The sequence below is a fragment of the Megalops cyprinoides genome, chromosome 17, assembly GCF_013368585.1.
Source record: "Megalops cyprinoides isolate fMegCyp1 chromosome 17, fMegCyp1.pri, whole genome shotgun sequence".
Lineage (NCBI taxonomy): Eukaryota > Metazoa > Chordata > Actinopteri > Elopiformes > Megalopidae > Megalops > Megalops cyprinoides.
The window spans coordinates 29,514,819-29,533,097 of NC_050599.1; the positions used below are offsets into that span (position 1 = coordinate 29,514,819).

The window sequence follows — 18,279 nt, forward strand, 5'->3', positions numbered from 1 at the left end:
TGAGAATCTGATGGGAATATAGGAAAAGAAGCCTAAAATACAGATGGAAACAATTAATCAGCCATGAATGACAGTGACAGTACAAAATAAACTCAGTGGTCAACTAAATAGCTGTAATTTATAAATTTGTTAAAATCCACGGTTCTTCCAGTTACAAAGGGGCCCACCTTGGGCCTGATCTGCCTGACTGAACATGACCGACCCCTAGCTAAGTTTCTCACCGCAATATTTATTTTGAATGAGCAGACACAATAGAGTTATAGAAAACTTTATTCACTGTTCAGTATCCTTGTGTAAGTGTACAAACAGAAAAATTACGCCCTCTGTTCGAGTCCCAAAGTAGGAACTAGGCAATCGCCGGCTGTCTTGTTTCATTTCCCATCACCGTCACTGCTGACGGAGCCACGGTATTTATTTATTCTGAAATAGCACACCACATTGTAATCCACATTTCTCTCCGTTCTGCCCTTCTGTCTCCATAAGTTTCTCCTTGGATCTGTCTTGCATCTCCATACAGCCTATAATAGGCTGTATAAGGGCCCATTACAGGTTCCCGGCCCCTCTTCAATGAGCCATCAGCTCCGTGTCTGGCATTCACGCAAATATTTTTCAAGGTCACAACAACAAATACCGCGGAACAGTAGTGGTACAACAAACACATTGGCTGAAAGTCCACTGCTTTGCTCTTGTTATTACACATTTAAGCCAGAAAGAGCACAAAAAGTGTTTTGATCTGTCTGTACATGTCAGCAAACTGCAGGTCATGGCTGCAGGACTAGCTACACCCAGCCACACCTATCATGGTCAGCTACACTAAACATGGTAAACACTATTGCTGTCTTTTACCACACAACATTCATGTACAGATTTTATCAACATTGACTAACTCAAATAATTTTATAATTGCTTAAGTAGAAGCCATAGAAGCTGCTAGCAACCTCCAGTTTAATATGATAAACATCAATGCAGTTTTCCCACAGCAGGTAATGAGCAATGGAGTTTGGTGAAAGATTAGTGACAGGCTTGGAAAATGTGAATGAACATTGATGAGGAAAACACTGATGAGGCTTTGTTGCAGATTCTTGTCACATCAGATGCAAGCTGTAGATGCTGTCATTTGATCCATCCCTGTAAATACTACACCAGCCATTGCTTCAGTGATGTAGGGGCAATGCAGGGCAATGGGATGCTGCTAAGTCTATGACCCTCAGACATGGGCGTCACTTTGTTTTGAAAAGTGCTGGGGACAACAACGGGTTTGACGTGTTCACAACTAACTAAAGGCTTTCAAAAAGTGCTGGGGATGGAATGAGCCATGACAAAAAGTGGTGGGGACCCAGCATCCCCAGCATCCCCAGCGTCCCCAGCGTCCCCAGTGTCCCCAGTGTAAATGACGCCTATGCCCTCAGGTGTCTTTAGCTGTTTTACTAAATCAACAACTTCAACCATTTTCCTGAGGCATGAATACGCTACAGCACAACAGTGCAAGGTCAGGTGAATCATAGGTGAGGTCAAAGTTTGCACATCTTTTAACTGTGGGTGACTTGAAAGACTGCTCTTTAAGAAATCAATACTAAAACAGAGAAGCATAAAATCAGTTCCATAATCCTATAGTGTTGAGTATACCTACACTGGAATCTGAATAAATAATAATAAATGAGAATAAATAAAACAGCGGAAAGAAAAAAGAAAGCATTAAGCAATTGGAGCTACAGCTGTCGGCTCTTAAAAAATTCTCAACAAAATCGTGGAATAGCATGCCATCTGTGGCATAACCTGCCATCAGACACAATTCTAGAGCTCCAGGTGAGCTGGTGAAGATGCACCAAACCAGCAGAATAGCTCCAGGGATGAGTAAAGTTACTATGGACCTGTATCGCACACTACATGCCAGGCACCACAGTGGGGGAAATTCCCCATGTGCCTTCCACAAACACTCTTCCACCTAAGCACCAGACAGCTCCCAATGGTTTTCAGGATACACAGTGCAGCAACAAATCTGGCCTGCCTCACAAATTATGATTAATAGGTGCAGATACTTGATGGTGTTCCAATAAAATGGCAGATTAAGGTTATCTATCTCCAAGATCAAAAATAACATCATTCCTTCTGCAGCTGAATGGCCAGATTCACCTCCATGGTGCTGGTCTTCATATTTAAGCAAGCAGCACATTGCTATACAATACAGAACATACAAAGAGCAGAAATTTCACTGCCCTTATTTGGCTGTGACAAAATGGCTCAGCATTGGAGCAGTGATAAGCACAGCAAAAGAGTTGTAGTGCACACCTCTGATGAGTGATTTATTTTAACAAGAATGCAAGAAAAACATAAGGCCTGCAGAACTATTTACAAAAAAACACTTTGGAACAAACACACAAACAACGACTTGGCAGCTTTCCAATTACAGCACAGCACGACTCCATTTCTTCAGCTCCCCCAACTGAATATTGGACCTGGTTTATCAAGGTTCCCTCTTCTAAGCTCCTCTTCCATAACATACCAACTAAGAGAAATCAATTACCGTCATCAAATATATTATTTACAATATTATATCAGTAACAACAATATTACCCACATTGCTCTGACAATATAACTAATAATCCTATTGTAACACTTTACAGGTTGAAATAATTTCATCATTATCCTCTCCCACATTAGTTTGACTTTTGTCAGGCTTGTCAGATCAATAAAGATTCAAAGAAGACAACATCCCAAGACAACATGCCAACACCACACCAAACCCGCCAAACAATGGGGTAAGTTATATCACCTTTAAATTATATTTACAAAATTCAATAAGCTGTGCACACTTTCCAAAATATTGTCATGTACAGTTTAACCACTGTTCATATTATATATCGTCATATTATTTGCAGATCATAGACCATGGTGCTGTGACTATGAACCTGCATGTTAACTTTGGTGCTGCTTTTGCCAGTCTGGCTCCCATTATGGCAGAACTACAGCAGCAATCGGAATATGTATGTAGATCCAATGATTTTATTTAGACAATTATGCTCATTTCTGTCTTATAGGTTTCCTCCTGTTCCCAATAAGCAATGCAATGTACACAATAATGGCTGATAATACAGTACAAAACAGGTTGTTCAAGAAATATCTGCATTTCAATACAAGTACTCCAAATGCATACTATTTTATTAACAATCAAACAGCAAGCAATGACAAAGTAGAAATCATGCAGAGTCAAGGGTGGTTTGATTCAGTGCACACAAAGCCTACAGCAGCATTCAGATGGGGGCCTGACCTCCTGAGAAAGTGGCTATAGATGGGGCATCAGACTTCTTGAGGAAGGGCATGGCTATGGTCTCACATACTGTATGTTCTCAGAGGAAAGTGCATGAACATAAAAGGCTAGTTAGCTAAAGAGACAGGACACAATAGTCCATCAACAATATCTGCTGGAGAGCAGGGTGTCAGCTTCCAGTAGGGAGGGGAGGAAGGGGATAGGAAGGGGAGGTCTTTAAAATGTTAACTGTACCATGCTGTCCATCAGAAGCGGTCCTTCGTCCAGTATAGAAAGCATCCCCTTCTAAATGCAGTTTATTATGAAGAGTTCAGGATTCAGGATGCTGACTACCAGTTATTCCACCAGCAACCCCTTTCACTCTTCCTTGCCGGTGCTACAGCTCCCATTGCCAAGTATTTCTTACTACAGCTATCTCACAGGTGTTATCAATGTACATATATGTCTTTAATAGGTTTTTAAACTATCATGCATCACAATAATATAATCTGAGCAAATCATAGAAGCTTCCATAAATTATATGCTTCAATTATGAATGTGACAGCACTCAGAAGGCAACAGATGTTGTTGCCCAAGAGACATTTGTTGTTTTGTAAGTGGTAAGGGCCTATCAAAGCAATCACAAAAACCATATAAAACTATGAGTATTCTTTTTATTTGATTATGATCAAGGTCAGCTCCCACACAAATAAAGAAGGTTATTGGCCAAGACATCTGATAAATTAATAATGGCATATCCAACAGACCCATTTCTCTGGACTACATCAAAGGGGCTGATATTGCATGTCATTCTCCATACGGGGCAGGAATGCAGAGAGGGAAGCACAAGCATTACTCTTCAAAATTAAAACCATCCTGCTGAATCCTGGAGAGACTGCCTACACCGGTGTGTTTATTTGTCAGAGACAGGTCCAGGGAAATATTCATACAAAAATCCCAAAGTCTGGAACTGTCAAAAAAAATATTGATTGATCAACTGTTCCTAACTGAAAGTGGACCACAGGGACTGTGTGAGCCCAACTTGAATGAAAAATGTAGTCAGGTTCTTCAATGCTTGTGACATCCTGTGACCAGCGGCAGGAAGCAAACAGCCATTTGAGCAGGGACAATAAGGGCATGATGGAGGAGAGTACTGAGAGAAAAGGAAACGTCAGGAATGACACCCTGTGGGGAAATGGCAGTCTCATTTATCAGCCTTGCTCATGCACATGCTTCATTCTCACACACATGTTTTCGTGCCAACCATGCGATGTATCAAAGCAGAGGGCTGGGAGGAAATGTTGGTAAAATTGTCTACTTCCGTCAGGTTGAATAACAGTGCTGCAGGGCAGCAGAAAAATTTCCTTCCAGTGACTCATACTATTCAGCTCCTGTTTAGCCATGTAGAGCGCCCTGTGTCCACTTTACCTGTCCACACAAAACATTTCTACAATCTGTACAAGAATATCCAGCACAGTCCTTGCCATAGATTTTGAGAAGGATCAATACACAGAAAAACTCAGGTTACTCTTCTGTAAGACATGTATCTTACAGTGAAAACATCATTTGGAATTTCCACAACTGTAAATATCTGGCATTTAGCAGCTTGAAGTATAATATCCTCCCGACTCTTCATTCCTCTGGTTGAGAGGCTCATGAGCAGCCATGTTAGTCTGATGAGGAAATAAGATGGACCACCCTCAGGTGCCTTCAGACTCATGAGCCTGGAAAGAACTTGAAAGCAAACAGATTCTTATAATGTCTGGAAGAGGATAATGCTAAATTTTAGAATTACAACCAAAGCTATACAACCATGCCCTCAGATCAAAGGGACCCATGCTTTGAGAAAAAAGTACAGTCTGCTGATGTATATTTCTGTCTGTCAGACTGAGGAGGGATCAATTAAAAATGCACACTCACAATTTCCTCTGGAGTAACAAGACTTGCTGACAGGACTGTGTTATGTGTAGAGCTGGATAGGACTGCGTGATGAGCAGAGCTATGTGCAGTATTCACTGAAGCCCCAAAAGTTGGGAGACCCCAAATGACCCAGCAGTGAAAAGGGGCACTCTGTATATGCTGTAGAACTTGTTCTTATCTGCTCCAAGTCACAGACATTTCTGCCAGTCTGATCTCAGCCAAGATAAAGTCACCCAGGCCTGTTTAATTAACAAAGATTTCCCTCTAAATCACCATGGTATTGATGGAGTGACATGCTGTAGCATCCTGTCTCCAGTCTAGGTGCAATCTGTCCCTTCTGTACTTCACCTGAGCAGGCAAAATCTGTGTTGTGTGTGAGAATGAAGCGGTGGACACTTCAGGCATGGTCATGCCTCTGCCCTGGGTCCCACAGTGGAAGAGTCTTCTTTACAGACAATACCATGATCACAGGACAAGACCACAAGGGGAGCCATAAGCCTCCCAGAGTGCAAATGTAATAGCATTCCAAGAGCAGCACAAAGGGAGCTGTACACCAGTGCAAATGTAATATCCCCACAATTGCCCTGCCAGGAGCGTGTCCTGCCAGGAGGAATGCACAGAAATAGCTGTCATTGCAGCCAGTCCCAGCTTTCCTCTAAGAATTCAGTCCTCCAGCTGAAAAACACCACAGTCACACTACACCTCACATGTCCTTCACAATGATCAGTAATCTGTGCATTGAAATGGTTTCATCATTGAATATAACAGGTTGTAGAATACTGTCCTATGCGCATTTCTGACTAGAATAAAAGTTGTGAGATACTACAGTTTCACATATCTGGCATCAGAGGTATGTTAAGTGTGTGGTTAGGACTAATGCTGTGATAACCAGAAAATTAGTTCACATTTGCCTTGCCCCATAACATCAGTAGCAGAGATATAATGTGCTCTTGCAGTCTTATGACATGAGGTCCTGACTCCCTAACTGAGTTTTAAAGGGCTTATGCGGTCTGCACCCAGGATGTCTATAGTACTGAGCCAAGGTAAGCATGATGATTTCATGACTGTGCCTTGAAAGGGTAAGGTTTTATCCCAAACATTAAGCTGCCATGGGGTGAGGGTGAAAGGGTAAAAGTTGAACCGTTACTTCTTCCACAGTCTCTTCAGTGGATGCAGCCAAAAGAGACAATCACTCACACTTTGGACCACTCTGTCTTCCAAATGGTTTCAGTTAAGCACTTAATTGGAATGAGCTACTGGCAAGAAATGAGACAACTACCAGGAAAGCATATTCACTTCTGCCACCACCCCTGGCTCTGCCACAGTTTGAAAGACATGGAGTGCAGATGAAACTGATTTACAAATGGCATAGCCCATCTTTATCATGCCTGCTGACCTGAAACATATTTACATTTAAGCTGGAAAGACATTTTCACTGTGTGTTCATTCAGGCATTATAATGGCTATTGACCTCAGGTTAATCCAGATGCACTTTCCCAGATATGGTTTAAATTTTGGATCAAACATTACATGGTTAGATAAAACCTGTATGAAAACAGTACGCAATAACTCCAAGGCTTTCTTTTAACACGTTTTTCCATGTTAGACACATTTTACTTACGTCAATTTCAATTAAACGGTCTCTACTGTATATTATTAGTACTAGTGGTAGTAGTAGCAGCTGTAGAAGTAGTAGTCATTTAGCAGATGCTCTTGTCCATAGTTAGAGCATGTATTTGCATAACCAGGTAACATTCATCACAAGGATTCAGAGCCTCCCACCCTGGGGAAATGCATCAACACCCAACAATTTGCCCTCTGCTGGCTGATGGGAAATTTTCATAAATTCTCTTTCAATTCTTTTCATAAATGTACACATTCTAAACACTTCCAAGCATATGCTTTCAGTAATATATTGCAGAATATAACATTAAGTTATTGTGCAATTTTAAAATTGTTTAAAATCAGTTCCATAACATCACAATACCAGTGTGGAGATGTTGTGTTTTACATTGATGTACCTGCCTGGTCATTACCTTTGAACAGGTCTGGATTCTGAAACTCACTGGAGCAACTGTTCCGTTTCATAATTACATGGCAGATATAATAATAAATTGCGAACTCTATGAAACACAGAATAGTGTATAATGGCTTCTGTCTCTCAATATAAACATACATTTTCCAGAGAGATGGAAAAGGGGACTTGTTTCACCATTATGCCAGCATTGACCTATGTCCTCAAAGAGTAAGGTCTTGGAATTTAAAATGCAAGATTTGCCTGGTTTTTTGCTCACAAATGGTATAACTGTCTTTTAGCATTGAAGCAATGTGTGTGTCAGTACTCCAGACTGAGATGACTTGCTTGTGTTGTGTTTCTCTGTCTTCCTGTCTGTCAGTGTCAGTGTGTCTTTGTTTTTGTTTTGCGTGCATATGCTTTTGTTTTTTACAGCCCCTTGTGCTCCGTCGTCCCACTTCCTGTCCTGCCGATATGCCCTTAAACCACACCCGCCACCTGAAGCCGGTCCTTCTCACCTGTTCCCTGTTTAGTCATTATTAGTCTGTATATAAATACCCCTCTGTTTTCTTTGTTTTCTGCCAGTTTCTCAAAGTGAGTTAGCCTGTTTTGTTTCTGCCTGTTCAGATCGATATGCTCTGGTGTTTGACTTCTGTTTTGCCTCTTAGATATTCTTCTTGCCTGCTGTTTTGGAATAATTCTCTGCCTGGTTAATTTGACTTCTCTGCCTGTATTTTTGGATTTGTCCTTGTCTTGTGATTTTGGATTTCTGCCTGTTTTGTGGATCTTCTGGTGTTGACTCGAACTGTTTTTGACAACTGTTTTGTGGCTTGCCATCTAATAAATACCTAAGTTTGGCATTCTGGTCTGCACCTAGGTCCTTCCACCTGGAAGCCTGACAGTGTATAATACCATGTAATCCACACACTGCAGCAACTGAGCCATTGCAATTTAAACGAGCTGCAGTTTGCTGTTGGTCTGCAGGGCTGCATTAGATCTAGGTTACAAAAGCAGTGGACATGACAATTGGTATTATGTGGTAAAAGTTAATAGCTTATCAAGTATATACAGTTCAGTTTAATAAACTTCATAATTAATAAACTTTAATAAATTATCCCCTGAGGACAATTACATTATTTTGGTAGATAGTGGGATGTCAAGTTGTCAAGTTTTGGGAAGATGATCATATTGCTATACTACATACCTCTAGACAGATGTACCTCTACTCAGCTGTATTAGAATCTAACCCAGCTAATGAATTATTCTCCAAAATGAATTTATTTAGGTATAGCAAGCTTTACAGACTGCAAAGAAATCAAACCAGTCAGGAAAGCAGGTAACATGGATAGTTTGCTTGCCTTGAAATTATGTATTGTCATAATGATCATGTTGATCTTTCTATACCTACTCCATAACCGCACTGACCTTAGCTAAGCCTGCACTATGTACATTTTAACCCTAGAAAACAGTGCCCGAGGAGCAGAAATTATAAGTTGGAATCTAGGATTTTCAGCCAGCATGACTTAGCTAGTTGAGCTGATAAGGGCACTAAAATGTTGTTGATGTTTCCTCTCTTTCACCTTACCCCTGGCATATCAGAGCTTAACAAAGACATGTCTATTTTATCATTTTTATTGATGACTTGTAGCTAAAAAGATATGGGGCATTTTCAGGCAGCTGTTCATTATGACAGGATGGCTTGTGAGCTGGTGGGAGTGGGTGGACAAGTGAGTAACTTACGCAACTGAAGTGTTGACTGTTCTACCAATGAGAAAAATGCAGGACTGAACAGTGGACAATGGACAATGGTTTATGTTTTGCAATGTATGCATGCATATTGTTGGACTAAACTGATATCATGCAAAAGCGTTGTGGCAAATTGAATGTCCATTAGTCCATTACTGATTTTGTCTCATCACATTGTCGTCAGAGGAATGAAAAGACATTTAGTTATACTTCTTAAGAGTATTATCATAACGCCATTGTCATGGGACAAAAAGATCATTGTCAAATAGTTTTTGCCAAAATTTTTGTTGTCCAAATTAACACTGAAACACAGCAACAGACCTGTTATTATTCAGACTCTGCTGTGTGTTTCCACTTATGAAAAAAACTGTGGTGTGTGCATGTGTGTGTGTTGGGGGGGAAGGGGGCTATATTTGGCACAGATACTTGCAGCATTGCCATGTCCCTCTAGCACCAAGCAAAACAAATGTGGCCTTTTCAAAGCAACAATTACAGAGGAAGTCCTGTTGTGCAACAGCTGACTTAGTCCATTTGTGCCGCCTTCCTATCCTCATCCACTCTTCCTCTCATTCCAGGAGATACAACTTCCGCAAACGCAACCTGACTAACCTGGTTTATCCCCCTCTGTCCTCCTCCGAGGTACTCTCAGTGGCGGGTGGACTATGGAACTGCCGGTCATCGGTTCAGAAGGCTGAATTCATCACAGCCTACGCTGAGACCATGTCGCTCCAATTCCTGGCACTCACCGAGACCTGGATTTCCCCGGACAACACCGCCACCCCCGATGCCCTGTCGTCCTCATACTCCTTCACTCACACTCCATGGGCCTCAGGCAGAGTAGGTGGCGCAGGGTTGCTTATCTCCCCATCCTGGAGATACTCCCCTCTGCCCCTCCATACTCTCTCTATTAACTCATTTGAATTCCATGCCATATCTGTGTCTCATCCTCTAAACCTCACCATTGTTGTTGTTTATCGCCCCCCAGGTCCCCTCGGCTTCTTCATTGACGAGCTCGACACTCTTCTGAACTCCCTCCTTGATGACACCCCACTGACTCTACTGGGAGACTTCAATATTTCATACCAGGAGCTGCGCCACAACCCACCTCACGGTGACTCCCCTCCACGTATCGGACCACTGCTTCATATCATTCTCCCTCACTATCCCCTCCACCCTCAACCCCCCTACTGATCCCCCCACCTTCACTTTCAGAAGAAACTTCCACACTTTCTCCCACTCTGCATTCTCCTCTACTGTTCTCTCTTCCCTCCCTCCCCTTCCCTCCTTCTCCATCATGCCTGCTGAATCTGCTACATCAGTCCTCAACACATGTCTCTCTCAATCTTTAGATGCTCTCTGCCCTACTGTCTCCAGGCCATCGCGACCATCACCCTCATGCCCATGACTGACTGACTCCCTCCGCTCCGACAGGACTGCGCTGTGAGCTGCTGAGAGGAAGTGGAGGAAATCCAGATCCTCCGTGGACCTGGCTGTCTATCACTCTCTGCTAACAGCATTTACAACCGCAACAACATCAGCTAAATCCTCTTTCTTCCAATCCAAAATTAATGCCAATATAACTAACCCACGAAAACTTTTCTCCACCTTCTCCACCCTCCTCCCCCCCCCCTCCTCCTCCCTCCCCCTCTCTCCTCTCTGCCAACGATTTCAGGGTTTACTTTGAGGAAAAGGTGACCAGCATCCGGGACTCCTTCAACAACACCCTTGACCACCACGAGCAACTGCATCAACCAGCTGTCTTCCTTCATGCCGCTCAAAGACTTGGAAGTGCTCCAACTCATCACAGACCACCATGCCACAACCTGCCCTCTGGACCCCATCCCCTCTACCCTGCTCCAATCCATATCTGGTGAGAACGCCCCATTTCTTTCCTCATTTATCAATTCCTCACTAACCTCTGGTACTGTCCCCACAGACTTCAAGAAAGCTCTGGTCACACCACTCCTCAAGAAACCATCCACCGACCCATCCAATGTTACAAACTACCGACTGGTATCTCTTCTCTCATTTCTATCTAAAACCCTGGAACGTGCAGTACTTAACCAACTCTCCCCTTTTCTTTTCAGGAACAACCTCTTGGACCCCCATCAGTCAGGTTTCAGAGCTGGACACTCAACAGAAACCGCACTCCTGGCTGTGACAGAGGCTCTCCACACTGCTAGAGCCTCCAGCTTGTCATCTGCCCTCATCCTCCTCAACCTCTCCGCTGCTTTCGACACAGTCAACCACCAGATACTATTATCAAAGCTGTCTGAGATGGGAATCTCTGGAACTGCCCTCTCCTGGTTCACGTCCTACCTGACTGATAGATCCTCCCAGATCTACTGGAAAGGCTCCACCTCTGCACCCACCCCCCTCACTACAGGAGTTCCACAGGGTTCAGTACTGGGACCCCTACTCTTCTCAATTTATATCAACTCTCTTGGCTCAGTTATCAAATCACATGGCCTCTCCTATCACTGCTATGCTGACGACATCCAACTCTCTTTCTCTTTCCCTCCCTCTACCTCCCAGGTCAACGAAAGAATCTCTGCATGCCTGGCTGACATCTTCAAATGGATGACATCCCACCATCTGAAGCTGAACCTCAATAAAACAGAACTGCTCTTCATCCCAGCTGGCCCTTCCCCCCTGCATGACCTCTCCATCACCGTCGATGGCACCACAATACCATCCTCTCAGTCAGCAAAGAGCTTGGGCGTCATCCTCGACAGTAACCTGGACTTCAAGGAGTACATTGCTCGGACGTCACCAGTATGCCAATTCCTCCTCCACAACATCAGGAGGATTTGTCCGTTCCTGATAACATACGTGATGCCAGTGGTGGAACGAACATCGCGTATGTTGTCAGGAACGGACTGCCAGACATCGGCGTTTCACCAACATCGCTCCCCAGTGGTGGAATGAACTCCCTGTCTCGCTACGGACAGCTTCTTCACCCCATTCCTTCAGACGGGGCCTGAAGACGCACCTCTTCAGACTCTACAGGAGTCCCCCCCCCCCATCAGTGCTGTCGTAAATTGCTGTGCTTTTTAAATTGTGTGTAACAGGAATATACACCCCAAATTACGGGTGATAGGGGGTGGTTCTGCTCTTCCGGACGCCATACAATGTGCAAAGCTGATGTAACAATTCGCTTTCAAAACATCGGCCTTGGTCTGAATGGATGCGTTGAGGCACCCCGTAAGCATAGAACCATTTCTCAGTTAGCACCTTTACAACGGACTTAGCCTTTTGGTCCCTTGTTGGATATGCCTGTGTAAACTTTGAGAATACATCTGTGACTACCAGAACATTCTCATGGCCACTGCTTGCACACTCAAGGATGGTAAAATCGATGGCTACTATTTCCAAGGGCCGGGTGGCCCCGGAAGGTTCGGATCCTGGGCTGGTTAGCCTTTGCCACCACACACCGCTCACATTCCTCACACCATTTCTTGATGTCATGACTCATTCCGGGCCAGTAGCATCGCTGGCGGACCAAGCTTGTGGTTCTGTCTACTCCCTGATGGCCATGGGCATTATGCAAATTTGTGAGCACTTCTGTCCGTAAGGTCGCTGGCAACAGGAGTTGCATGACTGTGGCTCTGGATAGGGGAAGTTGTACTTCGCGGTATAACAACCCTTCCTTTTCTTTAATTCTGCGCCACTGTTTGACCAGCCCTCGCACTCCACCTGGTGACCCCCTCAACTCAGCCATCCTTGGGGGATGGCCCCTCTTCCAAAACTGCAGAAAAACAGCAAGGCAGGGATCTGCTGCTTGCAGCACTTGAAGGTCATGCTTACTTCGGGACACTGAAGCCCCCACTTCATTTACCTCCGCCACCCAGGGGCCCAGCCTGGGGGCCATTTTACTTCGTGCACAAGCTGGCACCTGAATGCCAAAGCTAAAAATCTTGCCAGGAAGGTGTTCCATACTCTGGAGGCCCAGCCCAGGGATCTCCTTCACCCCCAGGAGTGGTGGTTTAAAGCAACGGCCTGAGGTCATCTCCCTAGAAGGAGATCCTGACTCCCCGGGGCCCAGTCGGGAGACTTAACCATCTAGGAGGCCTTGTTGGAGGACGGACGCGGTGGGTGCGCCAATGCGAGCTTCTTGGGTGGTGATTCTCGGGGGGCCAAACTCCGGAGTCTCCCCTATCGAGGAGCTAGGGGGCATTGTGGGGATGGGTATCAGGTCTGGGTTGGTGGCTGCTGGCAGTCGGGAAAGGGCATCCGCATTGCGATTGGCTGTGCCCGGCCGGTACTTGATGTCATAGTCGAACAGCGCAAGTTGGGACACCCACGTTGTTCGACTGCTGCTAGCTTTGCAGATTGTACATAGCTGAGGGGATTGTTATCAGTATACACTGTGAACTTGTGGCCAAGGAGGTAGTCTCGAAATTTTTCAGTTACCACCCACTTCAAACCCAAGAGCTCCAGCTTCATGGCACTGTAGTTGGACATATTCCGTTCACTAGGGCGCAACCCTCGGCTAGCATACGCAATGGGCCGTCTCTGTCCATCTTGATCTTGGGACAATACTGCCCCCAACCCAGCGTGACTTGCATCAATTTCTAAAATGAATGGGCGGGTGAAATCGGCATACCCTAGCACAGGGACCCGGACCAATCGATCTTTCAGTGCTTGGAAAGCTTCTTCACAGTCTGGACTCCAGTACTGATCAATAGACCCACGCAACCGAGGCCTTGACCCCTTCCGGGTTCCTTCCAACGCCCCTACCAACTTGTGCAGTGGCGCGGCATACGTCGCGAAGCCCGCCACAAACCGCCGATAGTATGAGGCGAATCCAAGGAAAGAACGAAGTTCCTTGACTGTCGAGGGTTTCTTCCACTCTGCCACGGCTCGGATTTTGTCAGGGTCAGTGGCCACTCCTGATGCTGAAATTACGTGGCCCAGATAGCTGACCTCAGACTGGAAAAACTTGCACTTCTTCAACTTCAGTTTTAGGTTGTGCTGTTGTAATCGGCATAGTACCATTTCTAGACGCTCCAGATGTTGTTGGAAAGTAGTGGAAAAAATCACCACATCGTCCAGGTAGAGAAGCAGGGCGTGAAAGCTTTGGTCCCCGAAAATCCGTTCCATCAAGCGCTGGAAGGTTCCGGGGGCGTTACACAACCCAAATGGCATCCTGTTGAATTCGAACAGACCAAAGGTTGTGCAAAATGCTGTCTTTTCACGATCCTGCTCATGAACTAAAACCTGGTTATAGCCACTCGCTAAGTCCAAAGTACTAAACCACTTAGCCCCAGTCAGTGCATCCAGGGTCTCTTTGATCGGGGGTAGGGGGAAGGCATCTTTCCGTGTTTTTGAATTAAGTTGGCGGTAGTCCACACACAAGCGGATCGATTTATCCTTTTTCTGTACTACCACAATGGGTGATGCATATGGACTACAACTGGGCCTAATGATGTTATGGTCTAATAACTCTTGCACATGCTTTTTAACAGTATCATATTGAGAGGGCGGGAGTCGGCGGTAACGCTGTCGCACCGGGGCTGTATCAAGCAAAGGGATGGTGTGTTGAACCAGGGTCGCGCATCCTAGGTCTCCGTCATTTTGACTAAAGGTCCCTCTGTATTTTTCCAATAGTGCATGAGCATCCTGTTGTTCTTGGGCCGACAAAGAGGGCCATGCAAGGTGAGCAAAGTCGAGGGGGGCACTACTCTCTGCCTGAGTGGACTGTATATAAACGACTTGCTCATTGCCTCCTCCCACAATCTCGAAGTGGACAGATGGACTGGAGGCAGGCGGTGCCGCCACGTACAACTCACCCAGGTGCAGCTTAGGTCAAAGCCACTGATCTTGATCCCCAATATTAACCACAGGCACCTTGACACTGCCACCAGTGAGTGGAAGATATGCTGTAGGTATAAGCAGATTCCCCGGTAGGTGTCCATCGGTGAATGGGATGGGCTCCAATAAAGCTGATGCCAGAGTAGGTCCTAGTCCCTGATGGCAAGAGGCAGGAACTAACTTCATGGACCCTGCAGGTATGCATACGGCTCGGCCAGACTGCACTCGCACTGGTCCTACATGGCCAGCCTCTAACACTTTTTCCAAGTGCTGACACTCTGACAGAGCTTGACGCCATGCTTTGCCTGCCTGACGAACGGCCGACGATTGGAAAAGGGAATGGCCATGATCAACAAACAACTCCTGATAGCAGTGGCGAATGATGTTCATTCCCAGCAGGCCAGGAACGGACTGTTTGTGCATTTGAATGTTGGAATCACTGGGGTTTCTGACCACCAGGACGCCCATCTGCTGGAAAGTTCGGCCAAAAAGATGCACATCCAGTTCCAGGTACCCAAGATAGGGTATCTCCAGGCCATTTGCTGCCTTTAACTTGAGCCAAGTGCAAGGGTGCAGTTGAAGTTGAAAATGTGGTTGCAACTGCTGTTCAAAGAACGTCTGGGTGATGGTGGTCACCATGGAGCCCGTATCCAGCAAGCAAGCCACACCCACTCCCCCCATCTGAACCTCCACTACAGGGCATTTACCAATAAGCTGAGATGCACCAACAGGACAAAAGCCCGGAAATTCCCCACCTGACGCCTGGGCCATGACGCCAGGGGGCGCTAGTTTCCCTGCTGCTGGGGGCGGGAGTTGGAATTTAGCTCCGCTCTAGAATTGGTACTGGGCGTGAGTGAACAAAGACGTGCGACATGACCAGGCTGGTTGCATCGTAGGCAGATGGGCGTGCCATCAGGTTGGAAACGGAACCGTAGGCCTCGTGACTGTGGCCTAGAACTAGAAGGTGCCACAAGCGGGGGAGAGTCAAGGCGTTTCATAATGGCCTCCAGCTGAGCCTGCTGTTTGCGAAGCGACTCTTTCAACTCAACTAACTCGTTAACGGGAGTAACTGATACAGCGTTAGAGTCTACATCACAGGCTGCAACGGCCTGAGCACTAAAAGAATGAGCACGGGGTCTATGGCTAGCATGTTCACCCTCCTCCACCTATCTAAGAGCTTCACTGCGAATGTCAAAGAAAGTAATGGTAGGGTTGAGCCAGACTTGATGTCGCAGCTCTCTCTTCAACATAACATCTCGAACATGTTCAATGAATTGATCACGTAACACCACATTGGGATTAGCAAAACAGGAAGGGTCTTTTAACTTAACTGCCTGTAGCGTGTGCATGAGAGCATGGGAATACTCTGTCAGAGACTCCCCTTCAAGCTGTCGTCGCTGAAAAAACTGCTTTTGGAGGCTGAAGCAGGACTGAGTGCACCCATATATGTTAATCAGTATATCAAATATCTTGGTTGGACTGTCACGCTCACCAGCAGGACGAAACTTGACCTCTGATTTTGCCTCACCATCGAGTAAGTCAAAAATTGTTAATGTCTGTTCAACAAGGGGCATGGGACGTAAAGATATGTGTTGACGAGCCTCCTCTACTCACTCCTCAACAGTCAAAGAATCATGAGAGGCTTTCCCCGAGAACCTTGGGCATTTACGCTCCCGTGGAATGTATACATAGCGGTCTACTACCCCTGATGAGGTGGAATTAGCATTACCATTATCTGACAGACTAGGCGTATCGGACTGTGCGGGAACTGCCCCATTATCTGTGCTACGAGACTGACCTGAAGATTCACCATTTTCAGATGGAGGGGGTGGTCTCTGTGCCATCTCCTCTCTTAACCGCTGGTTATCGGCCTGCAATTGCTGCACTAATTCTGTCAGGGCCTTCAGCTGAGCAGCCATGTCACCCTCCATGGCCTCTGAGGGGGGGGGGGGGGGGTTGGGAAAGGGAAATACACAAACAAAACAAAGAGGGGAAAACAAAGCACAACAACAATATAAGGCAGCAATAGCAGTGGGTGAGAGGATGCGGGAATCTTCACACTGCCATCCAGCACGAGCTCAGTCAGTCATCCGCCACACTGGGTCTTCGACCACTGTTTTCCCCGTAAAGTAAAATGGAAAAGAAAAAAAAATACTAACAAATACCAGCCAAAGTAACAATTCTATTATTAATGAATAAAGTAAAGAAAAAACGAAAACATACACCACTGAACAGCCTCCACTGAAATCCTGTTCGTGACGCCAAATGTAACAGGAATATACACCCCAAATTACAAGAATACCCTAGGTATTCCTTAGGCTATTGTGATGGATAATGACCTAAACCCAGGCTGTCCAAATAAATGGAGACGGGAGGCTGTTACAGTCAATAAATAATCAATAATTTATTATTGTTCCATTTCATGTATATTTGTGTTCTCTCAGTCTTCAGTTAAAAACAAGCACGACAGTATACATTCATAAATGACAAAGGGAACACGCTAAACCAACAAGTGGCACACGGTCAAAGATGCCAACACCAAGAATTCCCTCACTGAGAGCCTGTGCCCACTTAACTGAAGCACAGTTGTGCCCTGAGCTAAGCAGTATTAAAAAAACTCAGTGACAGATTACATTATGTGTACACACAATAGTTAAGAGCTATCAAGCATCACGCTACACTGCACAGCAAGCACACAAAAGGTGCAACCCACACTCTTGCCACTAGGGCGTGTCCATACAATACTGCTATGTAAACTTCGGCCAACAGGATCAGTTACAGTCAGGCCACAGATCATAGAGATGGGGGCAGCAAAGGGGCAAGAAAACAAAATAAATCAATAAAAAAATCATTCAGGAAAAAAACAAAAAAACCACAGAACAGAGAATCAGATACGCAGCAGCCGCACACAGGCGAGCCGCTGAATCGACACGGGCGAACCCGTGACGGCAGGGAAAGCTAAGAAGGGGGAGGAAGGGGGGCAAACTAATGAGGGGGCTATACTCTGCAGCTGGTAGACTCGGTCAAACAAACACTGACGCTACTCGACCGGCATTGATTAGACTACACTAACCACTGCATCCACAGCCTCAGTCAGTACAACACGTACACGCACCAAACACCTCACGCTCACAATACGAGAGAAAAAAAACACAAGACTGTAGAGCATAAGGCTGGCTGTGACGCTAAACCAAAACCACAATAAAAGAAAGACGGGGAAAACAGTGATCAAATCCAGGTCCACAGCCACAACAAAATCTGTCACGGGAAAGAGCAGATCTTAATATCCCAACAGCCTGGATGCCTATACCCGTATAGATCACAATGATAGACGACAGGAGAAGTACGTATATATGAGACTGCCATGCCTACCTTTACTCTCAGGGGTAAATGCTACTGGACCCAGGGAAGAAAAAGAAGCCCGGAGCTCTCGGTGCACTACGGTACAACAGGTGATTGTTACTACCAAGTGGCGAGTGATGACATTAAAACTCACAAGCGTAGTGAATTAGGAACAAGATGAAAGCAGTTACCTCAC

General features: G+C 45.4%; 1 pseudogene; it reads left to right on the forward strand.

The window, feature by feature from the left end:
* The window catches only part of LOC118791864, a 68,433-nt pseudogene that overhangs the window by 38,614 nt on the left and 11,540 nt on the right, over window positions 1–18,279 (forward strand).